The following is a 24,101-nucleotide window of genomic DNA, read 5'->3' as shown; positions in this document are numbered from 1 at the left end:
AGATAGAGGACATGACATAAATATTTTGGGACAATTAATTATAAGCATTGCTGAGCATATACATGAGATGACAAGGATTTTATTAAGTAACAATTATAAAATTCATTCAAAAACTCATTATAAAAATTAAATAAAAAAAAAACATTATAAGAAAAATAAAAAAATCTATTCATCAATAAATCGAACTATTGTTAATTATCACAAACAACTTATTTTTACGAATATTTGAGTAAATTATGAGACACAAAAAAAAGAACATTCACCTATTTAATATAAATTCGATAATATCATACGAAATCTCACTAAAACAAAACAAAACAGCAAACGAAGAACGTAATTGTATAATATAAATTATATCACACTTTAAATTATTTAAAGTAAAAGATGAAATCGTCGAACAAGCAACGAAGTTGACGCGCACAGAACCGAGAGGAAACTGAGATGGTCTATAGGTTATCGTAGGCGACATGAGCATTCGAAGTCGCTAGTTACTTGCATGTTATTGTTATGATAATGCTTATTATGTTGGAAATAGTGGACCGATAGTGCCTGTATCGTGCAATAAGCAATTAAGAAATATACCGTCAACTTTATCGTGGCTTGTAATAACAAATGAACGCAGGCGTCCGCGAATGTCGCTTGTTGTCTTCAGATAATGAATATTATTAACATCGCTTCCTAGAAGCGTTTTTAATGACTTAATGCTCGTGCAAATCAAATTACATCTAACTCACGTGCGAAGTTGTTTTATATATTAAGTGCTTAAGGAGACAAGTGAAATAACACTTTACGAGAAGATAAAAATCAGACGTCTCTCTGTAAATAGGATAAGTAGAGAAAAGTACTCAGAGATATTATTGTTCAGAGATAGTATTGATAGCTGACGATTTTTCTAAGCTCTATATCGTGTCTTGAACCAAAACAAGACAAGTGTGTTGTCAAAATTCCAATGAACCGTAATTAGTCTACATAAAAAAAATCATACATTTTAGCCGAAGGGAGCCCGAGATGACACGGGTCGGTGGATCAAAGGCGAACATCACGAGCTAATTGAGCCTAATTGACGGACAGGCGCGTGCGCTTGCGCCGATGCAGCTAACTGGATTTACAGCTGTTGGGTCGATTGATGAAATCTGGTCGACGTTGATGATATACCACCAGCAAAGTAAGTGATATGGAATAAAATATAGCTTTTAAGAGAAATAAAAAACGGGGAATAATCATATAACACTTTTGTATTATAACACTTTTAACAACTTTTGTTAATCTAATATAATAATATTAATATTTTGTTAATCTAATAGCCGTTATCTATAAGCCGCCTGTTGCACCTCATGCAACTTTTTGTTTCAATATTGTAATTTTTAGTTTTAAGTTTGGGTGCAATAAAGTATAAATAAATAAATAATAAATAAATGTTAATATAATAATATTTTTCACAATGGTCATTAATATTACAATATCAATTTTTTAGTTAGATCCTTTAAATTTTATAATTCCGGTTATGATATGGTGTATTAAATTGTAATCGTAAACATAAATTAATATGAACGTCAATGAATATACTTTAAAATTAGGTCATTTAAAAAATGGTTTTACCCGAACGTCATAGAAATCTCTGACGTATTTTCATTCAGAGAAACTATCACGGAAGTTCGCAGTTACATAATTATAAGACCTATTTAATGACACTTGTAGCGCGTGTATTCGAAATGCTATCATTTTTTATTCTTAATTTTTCTATACGAATTCCAGTTCAAAACATTTAAATTACTTCAACTGAAGACAGCTTCTTTAGACAATAAGCAATTCCAATTTAATATTTAAGTTTATTTATGAAAGGATTCAGTAATAACAAACATGAAATATTAGGTAATATATCAGATTATAAACGAATATAAATTAAGCCGAGCACGAGAATAACACGGCTAGTAACAATTTCGAATATCTGATACTAGACGATATACCACCCGAGGGTTATTAGGATACGAATTCGTGACATCAGAGAAGAAGAGAACTCTGCCCATTATGGAGCGCGGCCAATAGAACTGTCCGAGCACTTATTAATGACCGCAAGACAATGATGCTAATGCTATTAAGTGGTCCAGGCCATCGCCGGCGATGAACTTTACCGTCCGTTCAATTGCAAATGGTTCAGTATTAATGACCGTATAAGTATAACATCCTCGGGCATAAATTACCAATTTATTATCAACGATCTGATATTTAATTCCAATTTACTGAAACTTGTTTAAAATTGCTATTCAACTCTAACAAGCTACACCTTTTATGGTCGAAGATTGCAGGTACACTATTGTACTAAGTTCGAGTGATTTTGTGTTTACAAATATTTACAACCATTCGAAATGTAAGAGAATACATAGAAATCTTTCCTAATCATTGTCATTGATAAGGTTAAGTTCCCACGGAATATTAATGACTAGGCAAAAGTTTAGCAGAAACTCGCCTTTTATGCGCCGTCGCTTCGCCCATTACCCGTCTCATTTGCGGCGAAAGACAAACGGCGGAGGCGAGCACAAATTTCGCCGATATAATCGACCGGTAAGACAATGGTTATCGTTTGTACGCGATATCGGCGCAGATAGCGCCCCTCTCGACCTGATGGATGCGGCACGCTCCCCCGATACAATCTCCATCGTGACGCCAGGCCGAACCGCCTTGTGTGCACCAATTATTATTCAATATCCGACCGACACATCCGATTCGACATATCTCTGCTTTATTGAGTTTATTTCAATTGATCGAGGGTGCCCGCGGTCAAATGATAATTGACGCGAAATGTGACGCGAGGTAACTTTAATTGAATAATAGTTCTATTTGTTCGTCAATAATATTGATCGATAATAAGAAATATCTTGTCATAAATGAAGAGCCATCAAATACTGATCGATAAGGGCTGTATATATTTTATCGATGTAGACGAGTTGAATGAAGGAGTTTGTTTACCGAAACGTAGTATTCAGGTCAACATCTTATATACATATATTTGGTACGAATGTTATCGCCATTAGAATTATTTATAATAATGTAAAGTATCCAAAGCTTTTTTTCTAAATTTTATTTAAGAAATCGAAAACACTTTAATGAATTACGTCGACATTATAGTAGAAAAATAATAATACTTACACTTAATAGGTGGAGCCGGTGACGTGAAGATCATTCAGGTCGCTGATCAACCTAAGACAAAAAAGTTACTGGTTCAAAACGATTATTATAATTATGATTATAATATTCAACGTAAGTCATTAACGACTGCGTCGTATATGTCACGTCATACGTTCCACAGGTGGGATGAGAATTTGAAGCAAACGAAGATGTGAAGATTATGCATCTAATACTATCAGGAGCCGAGATCTCGCACGATCCCACCGACTGTCCCCTTCATACGGACACGACAGAAATTAAAATAATACGACCATGATAAATGAGGCATGCACTCAGCCGGAACAATATTGTGAACAGCGGTAATGCTAATTCAATAGCGTAATACCCCGTATCTCTCGATGTAGCCCGCGGTCGATCCGAGCGATAGTCAACGATTGTGCCGATATGGTTTTGCTCGTGATTTATTTTGGCCGCTCCCATATAAGTGCTGTACGGCAACAATGGACCGCGACTTGGGATTTACGACAGTCGATTTGGTAGCGATAAAAGTTTTAGTCGCGTTCAGGAAAGGATTGAAGAGCACTAATATATTATATTATGTAGATGTGTGCATAAATTACTTTCATTTATTAATCGTAAATTGTTGGTTAAGAAATTCAGGTAGCATAATATTTAGGTAAAGCTTTTTCCTATCCATTAAACAGTCACATGATAAACGTACTGACAAATGGTGCCCGATCTCGTCGCTTTATAAACAACACAACAATCTCATCTGTAAGACGTTATCTGAAATCACAGACGCATTAACACAAATTGCGCTAATTGTGGAAACTCGAAGAAAGCCAGTTAACGATTGTACGTGTCTTGTAATAGACTTAATTATGCCAATTTAATCTCAAAGACTGGTAACGGGCCAAATCCTATAGGAGTAGTTATAGCCTCTAAATATCCCACTTGCTGAGCAAAGGGCTTCTCTTTCATTATGGAGAAGATTGAGAAGTTGGTCTACCACGCTACTTCACGGAGAAATCTAATACTGAATGACTCTAATAATGAATGAATTTTATCAATTTATAGGGCATTTTTTTACAATAGTTTTCCCATTTTATTGACAAATTAAAAAGGGATAAGTTATTGGTGCTTGCCTAGATATTAAACTGCAATCTTCAAGAATCTTCATCTTGGAGGAACTACAAATATAACATACACAAAGCGTTTTAAGATCTTTTATATTTACTAAAGAGACAAACGTATAAAACCTTAAACCACTAAAAGCTTCGACACTAACTCGCAATCGGCGTATCAATCTTTAAAGCGTCAATTATACAACATCTCGATATATTTATCGCGATCAAAAGTCCAAGATTCACGTGACGCCAATTGCTGTCTTGAGACAGGAAACCTTCCTCGGCTTACCACACGCTATAAAGTTAAATGGTTATAAGATAGTGGCGACAGTTGATAAGTAGGTACACTATTAATAGCTGATAGATTTTAATGTTCTCTCAAGTAGCAGGTAATGGACTTGAGCAGATGCAAATTAAAAGTGAAAATGCTATAAATGACGTTATGTATGAGAGTCTACTTCTATGTGGTGTATACTTTTACGATGGTATATTTGCAACAAGTAATGGAAAGCAATATTTGTCGAATAATTCACGTCTTTTATATCAAGAGAGCGTACGTCGTATGTTTGGTTAATTTCATACATAAAAAGTGTTTTAAATCAATCATTCATAAAATTTATGATGTATTGTTAGGAACTTTCACATACTTTTCATGTCTTTTTTGGTACATGGTACAAGCATGGTTCCGATCAGATAATGTCATGTCTAAAATCTCTTCTACGTCAAGAAATGTTTGAAGAAACATGATTTGTGCATGTACGATGTATTTTTCACTTTAAGCAACCCATTGATTGACACCATTGATTGACCATAGACGTACCTAAATATATTTTGAAATTAAATTTGTCGTTAATAACGCGGAACTATATACAACCTTTTTGGCAAACTTATGACAAATATTTAGTATCTTTTTTTAGTGTTTTTATTTTATTATTGCAAAGCTTTAAACTTATAGCACTTCCCGGTTTGTCTGGTTCGTAATCTCTTACATGAGAATCGAGGCGGTAACGACGCATTAAATAAAGAGAATTAGCCATTTAATGCGCAAATTACTTTACAGCGCCAACTATGCAAATAACGCGTGCCAAAACAAAAATATTTGTGTAAACAAGCCAATATTCGTTATAAAGTTTCACGATATTATATAATATGCTTTCAATACGTCTTCCTTATGTAATGTTTAGGTTCTCATTTGTAACTCTACCTCAAGTTTATAATAGCCGTAATAAACAAATACTATATTTATCTTCGAGGGCAATATAAAATGCCGATGTATTTTACCCGTCTAATGTTTTCCCTTGATTTTATTTTTTAATCACGAGAAATGCCTTTATTTTTAGTAAATAGTATCAATACATAGATATGTTTTTTGATTTATGATACTAGTTGGATATTAGAAGAGTGTTGACAATTTTTGTAATGAAATTATTATTTTTGTCCCAAAAGAAGAACGGCATATGGGCAACCTGACGAGTCACCTTCGACCACAGATACAGATGTGCTACCGACTGTAGTTACACTGGTTTACCTGTCTTTTAAGCCGGAACACACCAATGTTATAATTAACGATAGAATAGGTATTCTACAAACTAAATATATAGTAAATATATATTATGAAACATCCTGCTCAATATTATGACTGTATAAAATTTACTTATATATTTGTTAGGCAAAGGTTTTTGTACGATTTATTTAACGTGTTATTTTTTTGCCATATTTCTCCTTTTTATATTTTATGAATAATTCTTTATGATATCCTAACGCCATCACTGTTATTGTTGACATCTAGTTTCCGAGTTATGCGTACACAAACTACTGTCATAGACAAACAGCTATTGCCCAAAAAAAGTATTTCATTTTTCCATCTAATAGTGTCGCATTTTAAATCTTATCTCGTATTAAAACATTTCGACATAGCCCTGTACTATATTACATGTTCATAGATAAGAGGGTTTTTGCAACTGAAATTCGTAAATTCTGCGAATTGCGTATCAGATAAAAGCTATTACAACAAAAAAAATATTACAAATAATGATATGACATTCGACTTAACTCCGTATCCGAAAAATATTTATACAATTCTTTATTTTTAACTTTGCGTTCAACAAAAAATACATATAACTCGGTGCATTCCTGTCTGAGTAAGAACCACCGACTCAGATATACAAGCAACAAACAGCAGTACTGTTATAGCAATACCAGTGTAACTATGAGCACAGGGGACATCTTAGCTCCCAAATTTGGTGGCATATTGGCAAAATAAGGAACAGTTAACACTTCTTAAGGCGCCAATGTAGACGGCGACTACTTACCATCAAGTGACCCAGTTGGCCGTCCGCCTACCTAAACATTAAAAATAAAGAAAAAAAATTAACGTTTCAGTGAATAAACACAAAAATGATTCTATTTTGTTACATGTATTAAAATAGATAAAATCGATTTATTTATAGCCGACAACATTGACATAAACATATTCTGAATTGTAAAGCTCAAAGTTAAAAGAAAATATTAACGATATGAAAAGACATACATATTTCTCAAATAGAATCTGTTATTATAAAATTAAACGTAATAAACATTATATTATTTACATTAATACACTTCGAATTATATTTCAGAGATAGGGTTGTCAAAATCACGGCACATATAAAATTTATACTTTATTTATGAAATAATTTATCGTTCACGTAAGATACGAGCTTATCATCATTATTATAAACAAGTGAGGTTATTTTAACCCAGTAAAACTATCAACTATAATACTGTCTGATGATAAAAATGAATATCATTACATTAATATGAGTACAGTTGAGTGTCACCGGGTCGCCGGACGACCTATTTTTCACCAATCATACTTTTATATGACACTGAATTGTCATGTAAAGTAAAAAAATCAATAGAATATTATACGCTCGCGTCTGACAAATATTTCTTTCCATTGTTCCACGTTTTGCTATGTTAGAGGTACGGTATGGTGGCGTACTATAACTGACATGATGTTTAGATTTAATTCTAATATTCAATTTTATTCTCTGAACTTTCCTTGATAAAAAAATATTTTAACACAGTATAATTAATATCAATCTTAATTAATATAAAACCGTCACAAGATCATATATTAACACAATATTTCTTTATTTTAAATATCCTTTGAGTATCGCAAAAACGTCTGAATATACTCATGTCATACAAATGTACACACTATATCCGTATATAATTCAATAATTTATATACTATTAAATCTATTATCTATTAAAGTATTCGTTTAATATATTAAAATATTATAAATAAAATTTAAAATAATACATATTGACAACCCTATTTAACAAAGACATTGAATAATGTCGAAGCAGCTTCTTGCTTCCATATTAACGTTCATTCAACACGAATACCGTTCATTTCAGTTTTAACATACAATATTATAAATATCTGATTTATATTACGAGTAAGTAATACATTTATTGGAACTACCTTGTTGGTCTAATGGCTAGGGTATAAATTATTGTTTTTTTATTCGGTGAAGAAATTCTCTGTTTTCCGTCCTTCGGAAAGCACACGACTTCTTGTCATCTAATCGAACTATAAAAGTGAAGAAATAGATTAGATAGCGCCCCGATGTTTTTGAACAAAAGCAGTATCTTGAAAAAAAAGTTACTAAATACTTCACAATGCAAGAACATTTAATTGTGCTGTATAATAAATTGCCTAACGAAAACAGATTATTAAGACAATAAAATTGTTTATTGAGAATAATGTTAAATTATTTTTGCAAACATCCTGTATAGTTTTTGTATTTGTTATGAAAATACAAAACCATTTATTTAATCTCATTTTAAGTGAACTGTAACATTCTTATGAGAATAAAGGTCTTTATACCTATTTCTCTTATGTTGAAAATGGAAACCATGGCCAAATCCGGTCATGAGACATACATTCAGTCAGTAATATGTAAATAGAAAAACATATGAGATGAAATAAAAACACAAATAAAAACGAATATGACAGAAAGAAAACTAAACTTTCACTAAAAACGAAATATTGAAATCAATTACGATAAAATATCGATTCTGATTATTATTACTAAAAAAATATTCAAAAGTGAAATTAGTTACCTAATAAGAAAATATAAATTCTAGAAAACAACCAATTTGTCTAAAATAATAATATAAATAGATTAATAAATTTTATTTATCGACCGTGATACATTTAAAAATATGTATTCCACTTAGCGTTGTTCATATGAAACGTTGATAAAAATAAAAAGAATTGGAGCCATAAATATTAATAGAGAAACGATTTGACGCTGACCTCACAAATTGCATTACTGCTTCCTAAAGGCCAATGTCAAAATCATTAATAACGAGTTTTATCATACTGAATTAGTAATATTTTGCAGTAAATATTTATTAGCAACTTTCAACAGACGATACTAAATCAATTAAGTAAACATTATGACGTCTGGCGATTTTTTTTTTTACTTTTATTATGATCGTTTCTAAAATACCATTAGTAAAAAAAAAACAGTATGTAGGCAGATTCGAAAAAAGGGCCATCTCATTTATATTGCTTACTTCGCAAATGCACCACCCACCTTGGGAATAATGAAGTTATATCTGTGCCTTGTGTAATTACACTGGCTCTGACTCTTCAAACTTGAGCACAACAATATCAAGTATAACTGTTTGTTCGTAGAAAATTTGATGAGTGGGTAGGATCTACTCAAACCGACTTGCACAAAGCCCAACCTGGTCGAGTAAATATGAAAACACAGACCAGTAAATAATTCCGTGAAAGTTTCGACACAACCATCGGCCATGATAATAATACACATACACGAACGAATGTTGACTTCCGTATGATTATATTTTATACTAAGACGAGAACATCTCGCCGCAAGTCTAGGCCCGGCAGTTTGCATATAGATTAATATCCCGCATAACGGACACGACATGTCGCGTCAAAACGGGAATAACCGTGACCAGGGTAGCCATATCAAATGAATTAAGGCGGAAAGGAGATCAGAATTCATAAAATATTTCATTTAATCACGTTAAAACTGTTATATTGTGTTATACTGAACATTTAAAATCGACCCATCGATCGACAATGTCTTAACCCTTCGGTGGCGTTATGAAGCCGTTATAACCCATAAATAGAAAGAGTATCGTATCAAGATAGCTACGAATCTGTTGTGCCAGATAAACTATTATTATTATTGACGTTAGTTTATTTGAATGTTTTAAAATTTTATTTCACTTATATATAAGTAGGTTGGCTTCCCGCCACTGTGGCGGTTCAAGCGCTTAATTTTTTAATGGTATTAGATGCTATAAACAAAAACTACCTAAGTCAGGCCTTAAAACATTGACGTATTATGTTAGGCTTAATTCTATTCTACTCTAATCTACCTCAACAACAGAGCTTATTTATATATAACATGTAAAGTACAAAAATAACATGTTTATATTAAATCAAGTTTAAAATATTTTTGTTTCAAATTATAGCGTAGACAAACCAATCTATCTTGGGAAAACTTAAAACAATTTCACATGAAATCCATTATACCTCAGACCCGTGACAGGATACGATAGAAACTGACGTGCATTTGATTCGCATAAATAGAATTTCAGCGTAGAGTTTAGACGTGTGCATTTCTATGAACGCCTTTCTCATAAATGATTTAAAATTAAAGATCGTGACTCGAAGTGTTGGCGATTCAATACACGTTCCCGTTTAAGTCAGTCGGAGATGTATTTTGTATTGTTTGATATAATATTTACAGTGGGTAGTTTTCGACCCAATTTCAAATATAATTATTAATTGTAATGCCTTTTTTAAATAATGGGTTAATTAAAATAAAGTTTGTTTACAACTAGCTGATCCCACAGTTTTGACCGCGTGGAATTTAGTTTATCACGAAAATCCATAACTTTTGTGTTATTTGAAGGTTCTGATCATATAGATTTAAATAATAGATAAAAAATATATTAGGAAGTAGAATGAGCCTAGTGTGGAGACTGATGGACTACAACACAAAAATTCCACGGCACAAATTGCGACTTTCCGAAGTTAAGGCTTGCCTTGAACCAGCACTAACCAGCGTGGTGGACTAAGAACTCGTTTTTCCAATACTGAGAAGGGGCATATGTCCAGAATTGCCAGTATATGTAATTATTATAATTTGTTAAAATAAAGAATTTTAATAATTATTAAAATTTATATATGTAAAGACGAAAAAACAAACCGTAAACTACAATAACATTCGGCTCTACTTAAATAATTTTAGGGTGAAGTTGACATAAATTATAAAGTCGTGTTATATTTAAAGTCTAAATAAACGGGAACACAATTTACCTTCTATTTTCAAATATTAAATTTATTTAATTTATTGAATTTCATCCTCTTACTATTCAAATCCTATTGTGGCCTAATTAAAAAAACCTGATATCATTGCTTGTTATTTGTACCGAATAGTGAATAGTAAATATTAATGTTCATAATATGACAAAGTATGGCAACACCATACGGGGTTCATAATTCACTCATTAAAAGTATTTTGTAACTTTTTTTCAACAGCCTACATACCCCTTTTTATGTTTAAAACTAAAGAACTTTCATACACCCCTTCATCCCCATAGTGACTCTCCTAAAAGAGCCAATTTAAAAAAAATGCATATGTCTGTCTTAGAAGTTTACAGCATATCTATTATCAGTATAGATTAATATCTAAAAACTTGTCTATAATACATAACCTACTAATGTATAGATATAGATTTAAAAAAAAAAAAAAATATTATTCATAGCGCGTAATAAAAAACAACTTGATCTTTTGAGTTCATACTTACAAAGGCTCCTTTACAAGTTACACGTAGGTAGCAAAGTTACTGAAGATAAGAAGGCTACCGGTACGGTTCCAGGTCATTACATTTTAAGCCTTATGTCTTTAATAATAAGACTACAAATGTAAATGAACTTTTGTGTCTAATCATCAGCTGGCGATCTACGTGTCCTGCGCACGCGCGTGGGATCACCCGTTATTTTCAGCCAGACATCTCGTTGCCATTTAACTGGACAAATCACGTCAAATCTAGGCTAGATAAAACTTACGAACAAAAAAATAAGAATATGTACAATTTAAATATTTATTTTATGACTATACATATGTGAACGCTTAAGTATAAGCATTCGCAATTTTTTTTTTATAGATTTAATGATATACATTAACAACGTTTGAGAATAAAACGTTAAGAAATTATTTTTATTTAAAATCCCTCATGAATTAAAACAACAAGAAAAAATAAATTAAAATAACATCATTACATAGTATAAAACAAAGTCGCTTACCGCTGTCTGTCCCTATGTATGCTTAGATCTTTAAAATTACACAACGGATTTTGATGCGGTTTATTTTTAATAGATAGATTGATTCAAGAGGAAGGTTTATATGTATAATACATGCCTAATATAATAGAGAAACACTGATCATTTTAGAAGTTTCTGAAGTAATGTCGTAAATAAACATTTTTTTGCGCTTACATTGCATATGCTGGCTGAACCCTACGAGATAGATCAAAATAATGTATTATAGTATTGTACACCTCAAAAAGTTCCTCAAAAAAGTCCGCTATCTATATGTCTATCTCTTAGGGATAACCCACAATAAACATTTTTTATCCTTTACTTTTTAATTTTTATCAGCATTGAATTGAATTTAATGAAACCGGTGCGGGTCGCTAGCTCTATATAAAAGAAAGAGAGAAATATATATATATATATATTCAAAAAAATATTCAAAAGTGAAATTAGTTACATAATAAGAGAATATAAATTCTAGAAAACAACCAATTTGTCTAAAATAATAATATAAATCGATTAATAAATTTGTTTTTTGATATATATATATATATGTATGTGTGTGTGTGTAGAAAAATAATCTCTATTTGAATACTATTTTATAAGACAAAAATAAAATAATAAATTAATACTCGTTATAAAGTTAACTTGCGATGAAGAAACGGCCTTAAACAAAAACAAAAACCAATATTCTATCCGCTACTCCGCCTGTGTTATTAAGCAAACTCAGCTCACTATGTTGCAAAGTAGGTACATCGTACTATCTGTGAGGCGTTACCGTGGATAATCGATTTTAGACGTAAACGAATAGCTATCTGTCGTAAGACTATTGTGATAAGTCAGAATAAAATACCCTCTGTTTTGTTTTTTGGAATGTTTACTTTTTGTTTCGCTATAGTAATATATCCTTATAAGTTTAAGCGGCTGTTTAATTATAGACTGATTTATCTTTCTGTCATTAGTGATTTCACATTCGAAAGAAGAAGACCGCATCGTTTAATTAATCGCCCGTTCAATAAAGTTTATAAGTAAACCCGTTATTTTCTCTAATTAGAATTTAAAACAAAATCCGTTTCGGTAAGTGTCTTTGATAACAAAAAATTGAAAACTAATACGAGTATTGCAAAACAACGATCAAACTCATTTTTGCCTCAGAAACTTTTCTATTGTGACTCGAATTTGATCCTATACTTAAACCAGCATCGCGTTAAAAGACTTCTGCCTCCAAAATAGACCATTTTTGAGGTAACCATTTATGTGTAACTGTAAACTATCACAACAGTTGGTACGATAATTATATACAAAATATATGATATATTTTTTTATCTATATTTGTTTTTAGAATCAATTATTCTCTTTCAAGCATCACATTCAAGTGCAGTTAAATATATATAAATAGTATGGACAAAGATTGATTTATCAATAGCCGTCTCTACATAAACGGTTCAAATAAATTTATAAAAATTACTTACACATGCTATCAACAACATAATTTCTCAAGCCCGTTTAGATTAGAACGATACATTGAATAACTTTTAATGGTATATTTATCTTAGAGATAGTGAATCATACTACAGTGTCAATAGAAAAAGCTGAAAATATATCTACATTTATATTTGTAAATTAGATTAGTGACGTGATCAAGAATGAACAATTATGTAGACAATTGCTTATTAACCCACTTAAAAAAAACGGCAGAGCTACGTTTAACGCGTAAATCTTTTGTACGGCCATGTCCGAAGTCTTGACGGCTTTAGACAATTTCATAGTAGATACAAAACCATTAAATGACAACAATTGAGTTAGTTTCCACCAATCCGCATTGGAGCAGTTCCACCAATCCGCATTGGAGCAGTTCCACCAATCCGCATTGGAGCAGTTCCACCAATCCGCATTGGAGCAGCGTGGTGGAATGCTCAAAACCTTCTCCTCAAAGCGAGAGGAGACTTTCGCCCAACACTGGGATATTTACAGGTTGCTAATGTTTGTGTGTATTGTGAGTTATTTTCACTTTCATTGAATTTCCTTCGAAAATCGAAATTCGAAATCGGTCGATTTTCTTTTCCCTTTTGTTCTTCTGTGCCGAGATCACTTTAAATTAATTAATTTACACCACTTCCATGGTTCTCAAAACATGAAGATATTGCACGTGTCGGATAAAAAAATAGTAATGTGTATTTAACAACTCGCATTAGAGCAGCGTGGTATTAGCCCCAGAACCGCCCAGCCTTGGGTAGTTTACACGCTAGAAGTTCATAGTACGTCTGTTTGACTGCACTTATATTATAAGTTTATTATTAATAGAACGAGATAGAAATCGCATTACATAGTATAATCATTAATATTGCATTCCAAAGATGAAAAGGCGTACAATTAAAACATCAAAACGTAAATTACTACTTGTTTATAGCTCAAGATGACGATCGCTTAAGCGATGTTTATTAAAACTCATTTCACAACCTGCGCTTATCCTCCGCAATTTGCTCTTCCAAGAACTCTTGTAACTCATTAGTTAGCAATAATTACATTTCAAAACGAACCAGGAAATATTACTGTCCCTTTCTAATATAACGAAGAGGACATGGAAGGAGCGTGATAGAGCTATCAAGATAAGCATATCAGATGAGATCAAAATCAGAGTGCGGTTAGGATATTAGTATTTTAAACGTACCATTATTTATTGCAATATTTTATGTCGCAAATAAATAGTAAAGGTTTATTATACCTACAATGAGTACACACGACACACGCGAGAATCAAGCAACTTCAGATTATCAAACTAATACTTCAACTTTACTTTTTATAACCAATTTAATAAAACTGTGAGGTTAAGCTAACCATCTTAACATAATTTCTAAAATAACTAATTGGTACGTTGTCTTCAACAGCAACAGGAAGGAAAAATAGTATGACCAAAAAGCTAAACCAATAGTTTTGGAACTTCTAATATATTAATACCACGTCTAATATGATAAGAATTACTCATACATTAAGAAGGTTTTATAAGTAACTTCAGCCAGTATTAAATAACAAAAAAAAATAATTAGACTGCGTCATTGGTCTAATAGCCAGCTTGTGAAGTAGATCCAGAGCTCTTGGGGTTCTAATCCCGCGTCCAAACATTAAAATGAATTAAGTTTTTCTGTTAATAAATACTCGACACCAGCCGAACAAAGTTGGTAGCGTTAATACGCCCGTACGGAGAGCAAGTAAAAGGAGATGCTCCGGCGTCTAAACTCTCTATGATTGCCTGACATTGCTGTCCCATCGGATTATGAGAACGACTGGAGAGGACATCTGTGTTTGTGTGCACTTGGCCAATCTGCAGCACAGTTTGTTACTCTCCGTTAAGAGAGCCCTGATCGAAATCGGAAAATTATATCACATCTATAGAATAAACAAATTATTTAAAAACAAAAATATCTACTTATAACGTTTTAAATTTTTTATATTGAATTCATAATACATATTCGACAAATCATAAAAAAAATACAGCTATATATAGCAAATTTAATATTACCGTTACGCATGATACCGAAATAACCTAAACATGTTAATAAAAAACACATACAAATATCAAACGTTATATAAAAACTATGTGTAAGCTACATTAGTCTTAATCTTCCACGATCCACCGATTAATTATAATTCGAAACAGCAAACAGCCTAAATTACATTTTCTTCTAAAACAGTAATTGAGACGTCGACGTAATTGCAGGCTTTCATCTAATATAATAGAACGTTAGCGAGGTCTATACGCGAACTGTCGATACATAAATAGGCTCAAGAGTTTTAAATGGAATCGTAGTACAATTTTAGTATAGATTCAGATTATTCAATAGAATACAGTTTAATACTGATAAAGCAAAAAAGCTTTGGCCGAACATAAAACCTCTTTTCTTTTTTTTTAAGTCGCTTTACACTAGCTCACTATTAAAACAAAAGAAATAGATAACTGTTTTATTAAATTAATCGGACATTATAGAAAACTTCATGATTTTAATCTTTTAAAATTTTATAAAACGTAAAATATATTAATGAGTACTCACATTTATATTACTGTTTGAAACATCGATATGCAGACTCGTTGAAAATCAAATATCTGCAAAAAAGAAAAACATATCGAGTTTTAAATTTAAAATCAATTCATATAAAATAAGACATTTTGTTAATAAATATTTCACTCTTAATCACACTCGATTTATATGAGTATTAATACATTTAAAAAAATAAATAAACAACCTATCCTTAATTTCATTACGAAAAAATGCAAATTAATAATCTGTGTAAGAAGCTCACACCTCTGAATAAAAGTCGTAGAATTAGTAATTTCTGTCATACCGATGAAAAAAAAACGTAATACAATTATTTATGCACGTCCGACCGCGGTGAATGCCCTACTCGGAACCGAACAGGTTGCTACATAACACAACAGACAAAACCGCCTATTTTTAAACATTAACAAAAAAACACGACCGAAATTTTAACTAAAGGAAATAACAAATGTATGAAATGTATTGATTAAACCAATAAAAATATTTGAAGAGTAGCAAATATTGGCCGTTTAATTTGCATCACATCAATTAACAACGCAACAAAATAAAAAAATCCAAATTCAAAATTAATTATTCTTTATATAAGTAGACTACGTAATGTAAAGTTACCGCCTATTTTTTCAATGTATTTTCAACATGAACTTTAAACTTATTAATAGACTAAGTATACGTAGAAATATATAATATTTCACATTATGCATTGGCTCCAACATCTTTAATAGGAAATCAAAGATAACAATACTTTATTTCCTGCTTTAACTAGCATGTTCAAGTAGACTGTAAATCTTTCTCCAACTATTTATATATTTTATTATTGCAATAAAGAAGATCAGACGATATCTTCATTACGGAGCGCAAGGGATCGTTGCCACGATCATTATAAAGCTCTTGCGGATACTGAGATGAAATTAATTCAAAGGCGTAGTGTAATAGTTTATTTTAAGGAGTTTGCAAATCATTGTGGAGTCACAAGATTTCAAATAAGAGTCTGAAAATGTTTCACACTTCTAGACTGGACTTCTACTTCATCTCATAAGAGACTTGAAACTTATTCGTACACCACAGTAGAGACAGATGTGTCAGAAATTCAAACGAGACATGCATATTTAACATTATTTACTCGAATTAATCACATAAAAACTCAGTGATGCATATGCAGATTGAAACCCGGAAGCTTTGACTAAAATCTACAAGATCTACTAGGCAATGTCTGTAAGAAAAAGTTTAACCGAAGTAAAATGGAATCTTATCAACGGGGACAAGAACATCACAGTAAAATTATTTGTGGAATGATTCATTTCATTTTATCTTATCTATATTTTTTGCTATTGACAGAACTCTATCTATCATTTAACCGTAAATTTTAAAAGTATCGAATTTCTATAAATGTTGATACACTTGAAATAGTATAAATAGCGTGAAAAAAAGCAACAGTTCGAACGCAGTTTACGCGTTATCTCAATTCCGAGAAATGAAACAAAAAATATATTGAAGCAAAGACCGCGACGAAACTTATTTTTAATGAGTGATAGCTGTGTCTAGACAACGATAATGTACAGTATTCGAATCAAATTAAACTGACTCCTGTATTAAACAAGATAAGGTCGAAATTTGCTTGACTAATAAAATAATATATATTTACGAAACTTATAAATATTCGTATTAGTTAAAGAATTCTTAAATCTATACGCATTGTGTTAGTCGGCCTTGAAGTTTTTTAATAAGTTACTCTTGACTAAACACCTCTTGTCTCTGTTAAAAGTATATTGTTGGCATATTTATTTAGTGAAAGTCACGACGTTTTAAAAGACGCATAGAGAGAGGTACATTGTTGTAAGAACAATAGCATTAGAACATCAGAAGATCCAACACTGACCGCGTTATTGAGTAATTTAGACCGATTGCATGTTGATGTCGAAGTATCGACGCTTCAAATACAAATTACAGTAATTTCGTGGTGTTGTATTACAACGTTTTTGTAAAATAACATGATCTATGGACCTGCGTTTATGTAATATTCGCATCGGCACGTCATGACTTTTGTTACTGTGTTTATTTAAAAAAAAAAAAACATTTTAAGTTTCACTTAAATAATAATTTACCGATTTTATACATTCACAACGAACAATGTTTACATTAGAAAGTAACATTGCACAATCAAGATAATCAATATACAGATAATAAACGTTCAAAACGTCATTAGTATGAAATGAGACAATATTGTCAGGCCGTACGTCTCTCAGTCATCGCGCTATCGCATCGACAACACTATTAATCATTGCTAGCATAGCACATAAAACACTAACACGACTCGTAGATAGATAGATATATCGTACTAGTACGTTACGATAAATAAAATTAAATCCAAAATCATTTATACAACCGTAAATCTATATCCGCTTTGTATAAACTTGGAATGTGAGTTTTGGTTACCTTACACGGAACAGACAAAGAGAAGCATTCACACAATGTTTAAGAATATAAAAGATGTCTTACAACGATTGTATTTCAAAATTTGCGATTGTTAAAATAATCGATTTGACAGTCCAAAAGACCGTAAACATAAGCAGAGTCATATTTAAAATATACGAAAATAATTATTTTAATTCAAAAACACTAAAACTTCAATAGCTTGTACTATAGTTTTTCTCGTTAAAGGCATTATTAATAGTTTTAAAATACCAAATTAAAACATTGTAAACATTTTGCGTGAACTATGAACATTACCAAGACACAAACTTAAGGACCGTGGATGGTAATAAAAATAATCTTACAATTCTTGACCAGTAATTTAAACTCTTACAATAACAATCAAGCATTCGAAACGGGGATGTTAATTTTATTTTTAACATGTCTATTTAGTGTTAAAATTGTATTTACAATTTCAATAAAATTCTGTCATATGCGTATCCGCTAGCCCATAGTATAGTGAAGTGGAATTAGCCTCAAAACCTTCTCTCAAAAGGTGATGAGCTCAGCAGTAGTACATTTAGAGACTTACTTTATTTTTAACTTTTAAAGAGCCGAGTTGGCCCAGTGGTTATAACACTTGAATTTTAACCGATGATTACTCAGTAGTTAAAAAATATATCGTGAGGAAACTTACATGCATCTCATGAAAATCTGCATTGAAAGCAACGGTGCCTTTTGTCCAACAGTAGGAGATTTACAGGTTGTTATTAACTTACATATGCAGTTGATTCCTTAAAAGCAGAAACATTAGGAAATGTATTTATTTTACATAGAACATGCTCGAAATTAGGACAGTCGTAATGTTGAATATATAATCTATCGACGATTACGCGATCAAAGGTACCGTATGCAGTAGTTAAACTTTAATCAAAGCGATCGCATTCAGGTTAGGAATACATCGAATAAAATAACTATATTATTCAAACAGATTTTCCTATTTTCAAATTAAAACCTATTTATATTTACTTTTATGGCATTTCCGTAAGATAAGTGAAAACATTTATTAATTTTTACAGCAATATACTCTTAGTAATTAAAATATTCGTATTCAGATACTAATTTTATATGTATTATTGTATCGCCTCCTGACTATTTCTTTGTCATATGGAATATATGTAAACAATCTCATTTTGTCACACGCCGGTTCTTCTCAGGTCAGGGTATCTTTCCGAACCGTTTAAATTGGCAATCAATTTAAGTGTAACGCTTCTATATTGAACAATGAAAAAATATCAATATTAACATTTATTTGATCTATATACAAAATAATATTAATTAGCTACTAAATGAAGTTCTAAATAGTATAAGAGAATTCAAAAACACCTGTAAATGTATTATGATTTGTTATAAGTCGTACAAAAATTTTATCATTGATGATATTAGTATGTTAAATAATGCAAAGTTTTTTTTTAACTTTTATAAAGGATACCTTTTGTAAATTAAATCCGAAGTCTATACTTGTATAAGCCGAACACTCGCATACACATCCTCTATTCCAAATGTAGAAACGCTACCATATTTCTACCAGTGAACGTTCGCCTACCACAATTGATCCGTGTAGTATTGAAATGTCAATGTTAAGATAACATCTGACGATCGTTAGGGTGATCTCTTCCGTACGAACGTCACTTATTCACGTGGGGAGTCTCGATTTCATTAGTTATTCAATTATGTGGATCCGATAGCAACTCGTGGCTTTCAAAGTCATCCCATTGATGCCATTGAAATGAAAGCTTCGGAATAACAATGTCCATTTACAGAAATGAATAGCCAACAATTACAGGATACTTAACACATGCTCAGATAAAACCACAGATTACGCATAGGTAGGTTAGGGACCTTTGTACGAAACGGACTGACGTTGATCAAGATGTATATTTTAAAACGATAAGCTAATACAAATTCGTGATCCATCAATAAGAACGCAGGAGGGTGTAAAAACCGTCGCGAGCACATCTTTCTACTCTCGAATAAAGGCTCGTTACGCGCTTGGACTCGTGAATGATGGATCATCGCAGTCAACTTGCACCAACACTGCACGATCGTGCTTTCCGATCGTGACACTTATAACACATAACGTAGGATTTAAAATCAATCGGAGCGTCCCACGGCCAAGTTCGTCTGGCTTCATCTGGTATGTACTAGGTGATTGACAAGTCCGGGTCGATTGTATCGGTCGTCATAAATAACACCGCCACTGCTAGTTAGTACACATTCATTGCAACAAATGTATCGCGTACTTGAAATATAAAGGATTAAATAAACAATAAAACTTAATCAACTTCATTCAAATAGATATAAACTATCACATCGATTTACATACGATTATAATAATCGTATTATTTGAAGTGTTCATATTATTTAACCAATAAACGAAATGTCCGCTCACGAAGATATCAATGTCTATTTTTTTTTTTTTTTAATTTGTCGGTTCACTAGCAATATAGCATTTGTATATATCTATTACAGTATTTTGCTTATAAACTAGTAAAACTAAAATGATATGTTATTTATAGGTAAACACCGCATGCAATAACGATTAAGATAAAAAATTACAATTAAGTACTAGTCGTATAAGTAACAATCAAAAGCATACCTACGCTAAGCCTAATTATAAAAGAAGTACAAATGAATGATTATTGTATTAAAATATACATTAAATGAAAAAAAAATCAAGAAACCAAATACAATATACTTTTACTTTAAGCCTTAGATAAAGCTGCGAGGATTAATTTTCGGAATACAGCAAGAGAGTTACTATTCAAATCATGATGACAAATTAACGATCATGTGAGAGATATACGACGATGATTCCGTCGATAACTCTGACGTATTGGCACTAACTCGCTTTTAAATTAATCTATTACAACATTAGTCAAATGACCGATAAGATGAACGCACACATTTATCTACACAAGTACATTTATTTATTAAAGGAACTTAAGCAGAAGTAACTTCTGGGAAATTAGAAAGTACCCAGGTCACTTACCGCAAACGTTTGTTGCAGTTAATAAATTAAAACTATAACCATCTTATAAATCTTCGTTATATCGATGACATAAATAATGGCTTTACATACTAAGTCTCTTGCGTTTCACATACAGTGAATATATGAATATATTGTTTAGTGTTTGTTTATAACTGATTCTAATAGGGTAAATTCGAAACTTTCCAAAGTTTGTACTTGTAATGAGGAACACAAGCCTCAAAATCGTTTTTATAAAAATAAATTAAATTAAAAAAAAGAACGTAATCTTAATATAAATATTTTATATAAAATTAAAACTACCAAAATTGTTTTTTTTTTTTTTGTAATATTTATAAATTTGTTGTTCGGTAAATATTTAATAGATTTACATTTCGTAGATAAATATAAAATACTGAATAGGTAAATAACATTATATGATAATATGAAGCTATCAACTGGCAATAACTATGCGTTCCAGTTATATATCACGGGAACCACTAACCGAAGGACAGCTGAGGGCGCGACCGTTACTTCGTGTCCAATAAATTCAAGAACAAACGACAGCTATAAGGAACTCGACTCCAGGCATCCATCTTCTGTCAAATAAATATACTCATAAACAGCCACGTCTTACACACACACGCACGCACCACGCAATATATCAGTTTCGGTGATAAAACCATACAAAGTTGTAACTATCGGTAGTTTTTAGTGTTATGTTCTTTATGAGGTTATATAAATTGTACACCTAATAGCAAGTGCAATTGCAACCATACGCCTATTAACACATACTTCTAAATATAAACACTACCTTACACCAATCAACTTGCAATAGTTTAAATTGATCAAACATTTTTTTAGTAAGTGGTGACCACCGCCAATAAACATAGGCGTTAAAAAATAATAACTAATCCTTACATAGCCAATACACCACCAACCACAGGAGATAAGATGTTACGTCCCTTGTGTCCGTATTTACACTGGCTCATTCACAACAATAGTATTGCTGTTTGTGCGATAGAATATCTGATGAGTGGGTGACACCAATAAAACCGTTTTTTCCTTCAGTTACAAGTACGTAAAGTCGGTTAAATATTAAAACATGGAAATACGACGAACTACATTTGAATATAAAAATAAATAATAATAACATTGGCTCACTTACCATAAAAAAAAAAACTATAAAATGGATACTAACTGGTCAGATGGCTTGCAAAAATCTCTACCCGTACTATAATAAAGAGATTTCGAAAACATTTTGATAACCGAATAAGCAAGAAAGCGAGTAAATCTAAAGAAAACAGTCAATGCTGTGACGATATAAATTTTCTGTGAATAAATAATTATAAGGAAGAATCCATATTGAACATACGAAATACCATTCAGTATATTTAAAGTACCGTCCAAACGCAACCTTACCAATAAATCAACGACATCGTCAAGTCAGAGTTGATTTTAAAAATTATCAAATGTTTCTAAAATATACTGTGACGAATGATATCAAGACTCTATCATAGCAGTATCTGGTTTTAACGACACTCGACTCAACTGGTAGTCGTGATAATGTTACTCGTATGTAGACGTATTCGACGTGTAGATATTAATTTTATCAATTTCACGTGATAGCAACAACAATATAACGATATGTGCGAAATTATTTAGACCATAATTCTTGTAAAATATTTTGTTGTTTAATTTATTCTTCTGACCTCGATATTATTATGTCAACGTCGAATATTAGCAAACTTTAGTTAAGCGTTCGTTCTCAGGGTACAAAGTAGATAAATCATTACGCACCAAATTACTTCAAAATGCTTTCCTGTACCGACTTGTATGAAAGATGACACTGATTAAAATGTTTTTTTTAAACAGTCGCTTAATTTTCTTATTAAAAATTTAAACATACCGAACGTAATATCCATTGTTATATTTGGATTACGATTTGTTACATTTTATATAAAACCTACATAGTCAAATAAACACTACAAAGTACTGATATTTATTTAACGTTCAATCTATAAAATAACAATCAAGTTACAGAAAACGATATATATTACGAAGATAAAATACTTTAAGATGACATCAAACGTTCACTCGCAGCAGATGGTCCCGAGCGGATGTTAGTCATATCTATACGACACGCATAAAAACTAACATACAAAGTGCGAATGTGTGGAGTTGCATTAATTGTAATTAAAGACTTCCCGTCGCCCTGACCGGTTCCATCAGGACTTAAATCAATTAAATCGCTAATTTAACTAAGATATTTTTACTATTCTATTGATGTTTTATTACTAGAAGTATTTAATTATTCCTTCAATTATACATTATGTTAGTTCGGATTACCTTTTATGCCATTCATTCTGATTTTAAATTTAAAGAATGTAATATTTTTATCAGAGTACTCGTAGTACATCGATTTCGCCCACGGCGGCCAATTTAAAGGGAGACTAAACCAACTATAGCCTATTCCAATGGAAGTAGGAAAATGGATAAACTATTCTTAGATTTACGTAGTTCATGCTATTTGCTAATAACTCAGCTATGTTGTGCACTACTAAGAGTTTATGATTAATATATCTTTATTTATAAAACAACACTATTACACTTAACTGCTTATTTCCACTTTAATTTTACTTCCAAAATCCCGATAAGTTTAATTTTTTCGCAAATCCATAGATCAATCAAGCTCTCAACCAATGATATCGCGTCAATTTGCTGTCAAATGTTGTTTATTTGACTTTTTTCCTACTATAGTTGGAATAGAGTATACTTAGAGCATATAGTGCGCAACTGTACGCAACATATCTGCACTCTCTATTCGTCACTAACAGTTCGATCGGACGTCAAATCCGACACGACTGGAAAAAGTTCAGACGCAAGACCAGCGACTTTTCCTACTTTTTAACGGACGATAGTTGACACACTTCCAACTTTGATTCCGGCTGGTACTGAGATTTATTGACATAAAAATCAAATTAAACGTTGTGTTGGCTCGAC

The 24,101-nt window shown here is 31.6% G+C and overlaps 1 protein-coding gene across 2 annotated transcripts in view; it reads right to left on the bottom strand.

The window, feature by feature from the left end:
* Positions 1 to 24,101, bottom strand: part of LOC113393991 (protein N-terminal asparagine amidohydrolase) — a 58,404-nt gene that overhangs the window by 9,176 nt on the left and 25,127 nt on the right. For both annotated transcript variants that reach the window (XM_064217308.1, XM_026631148.2), the window contains exons 2-3: positions 15,656 to 15,708; positions 3,148 to 3,198 (exon numbers count right to left, since the gene is read on the bottom strand). The gene's annotated coding sequence lies outside the window, so the exon portion shown is untranslated. The remainder of the gene's footprint in view (positions 1 to 3,147; positions 3,199 to 15,655; positions 15,709 to 24,101) is intronic.

Source organism: Vanessa tameamea, chromosome 16, assembly GCF_037043105.1.
Source record: "Vanessa tameamea isolate UH-Manoa-2023 chromosome 16, ilVanTame1 primary haplotype, whole genome shotgun sequence".
Taxonomy (NCBI): Eukaryota; Metazoa; Arthropoda; class Insecta; order Lepidoptera; family Nymphalidae; genus Vanessa; species Vanessa tameamea.
Note: the sequence above shows the minus strand (reverse complement) of the source record. Positions and strands in the feature narration are given on the sequence as shown.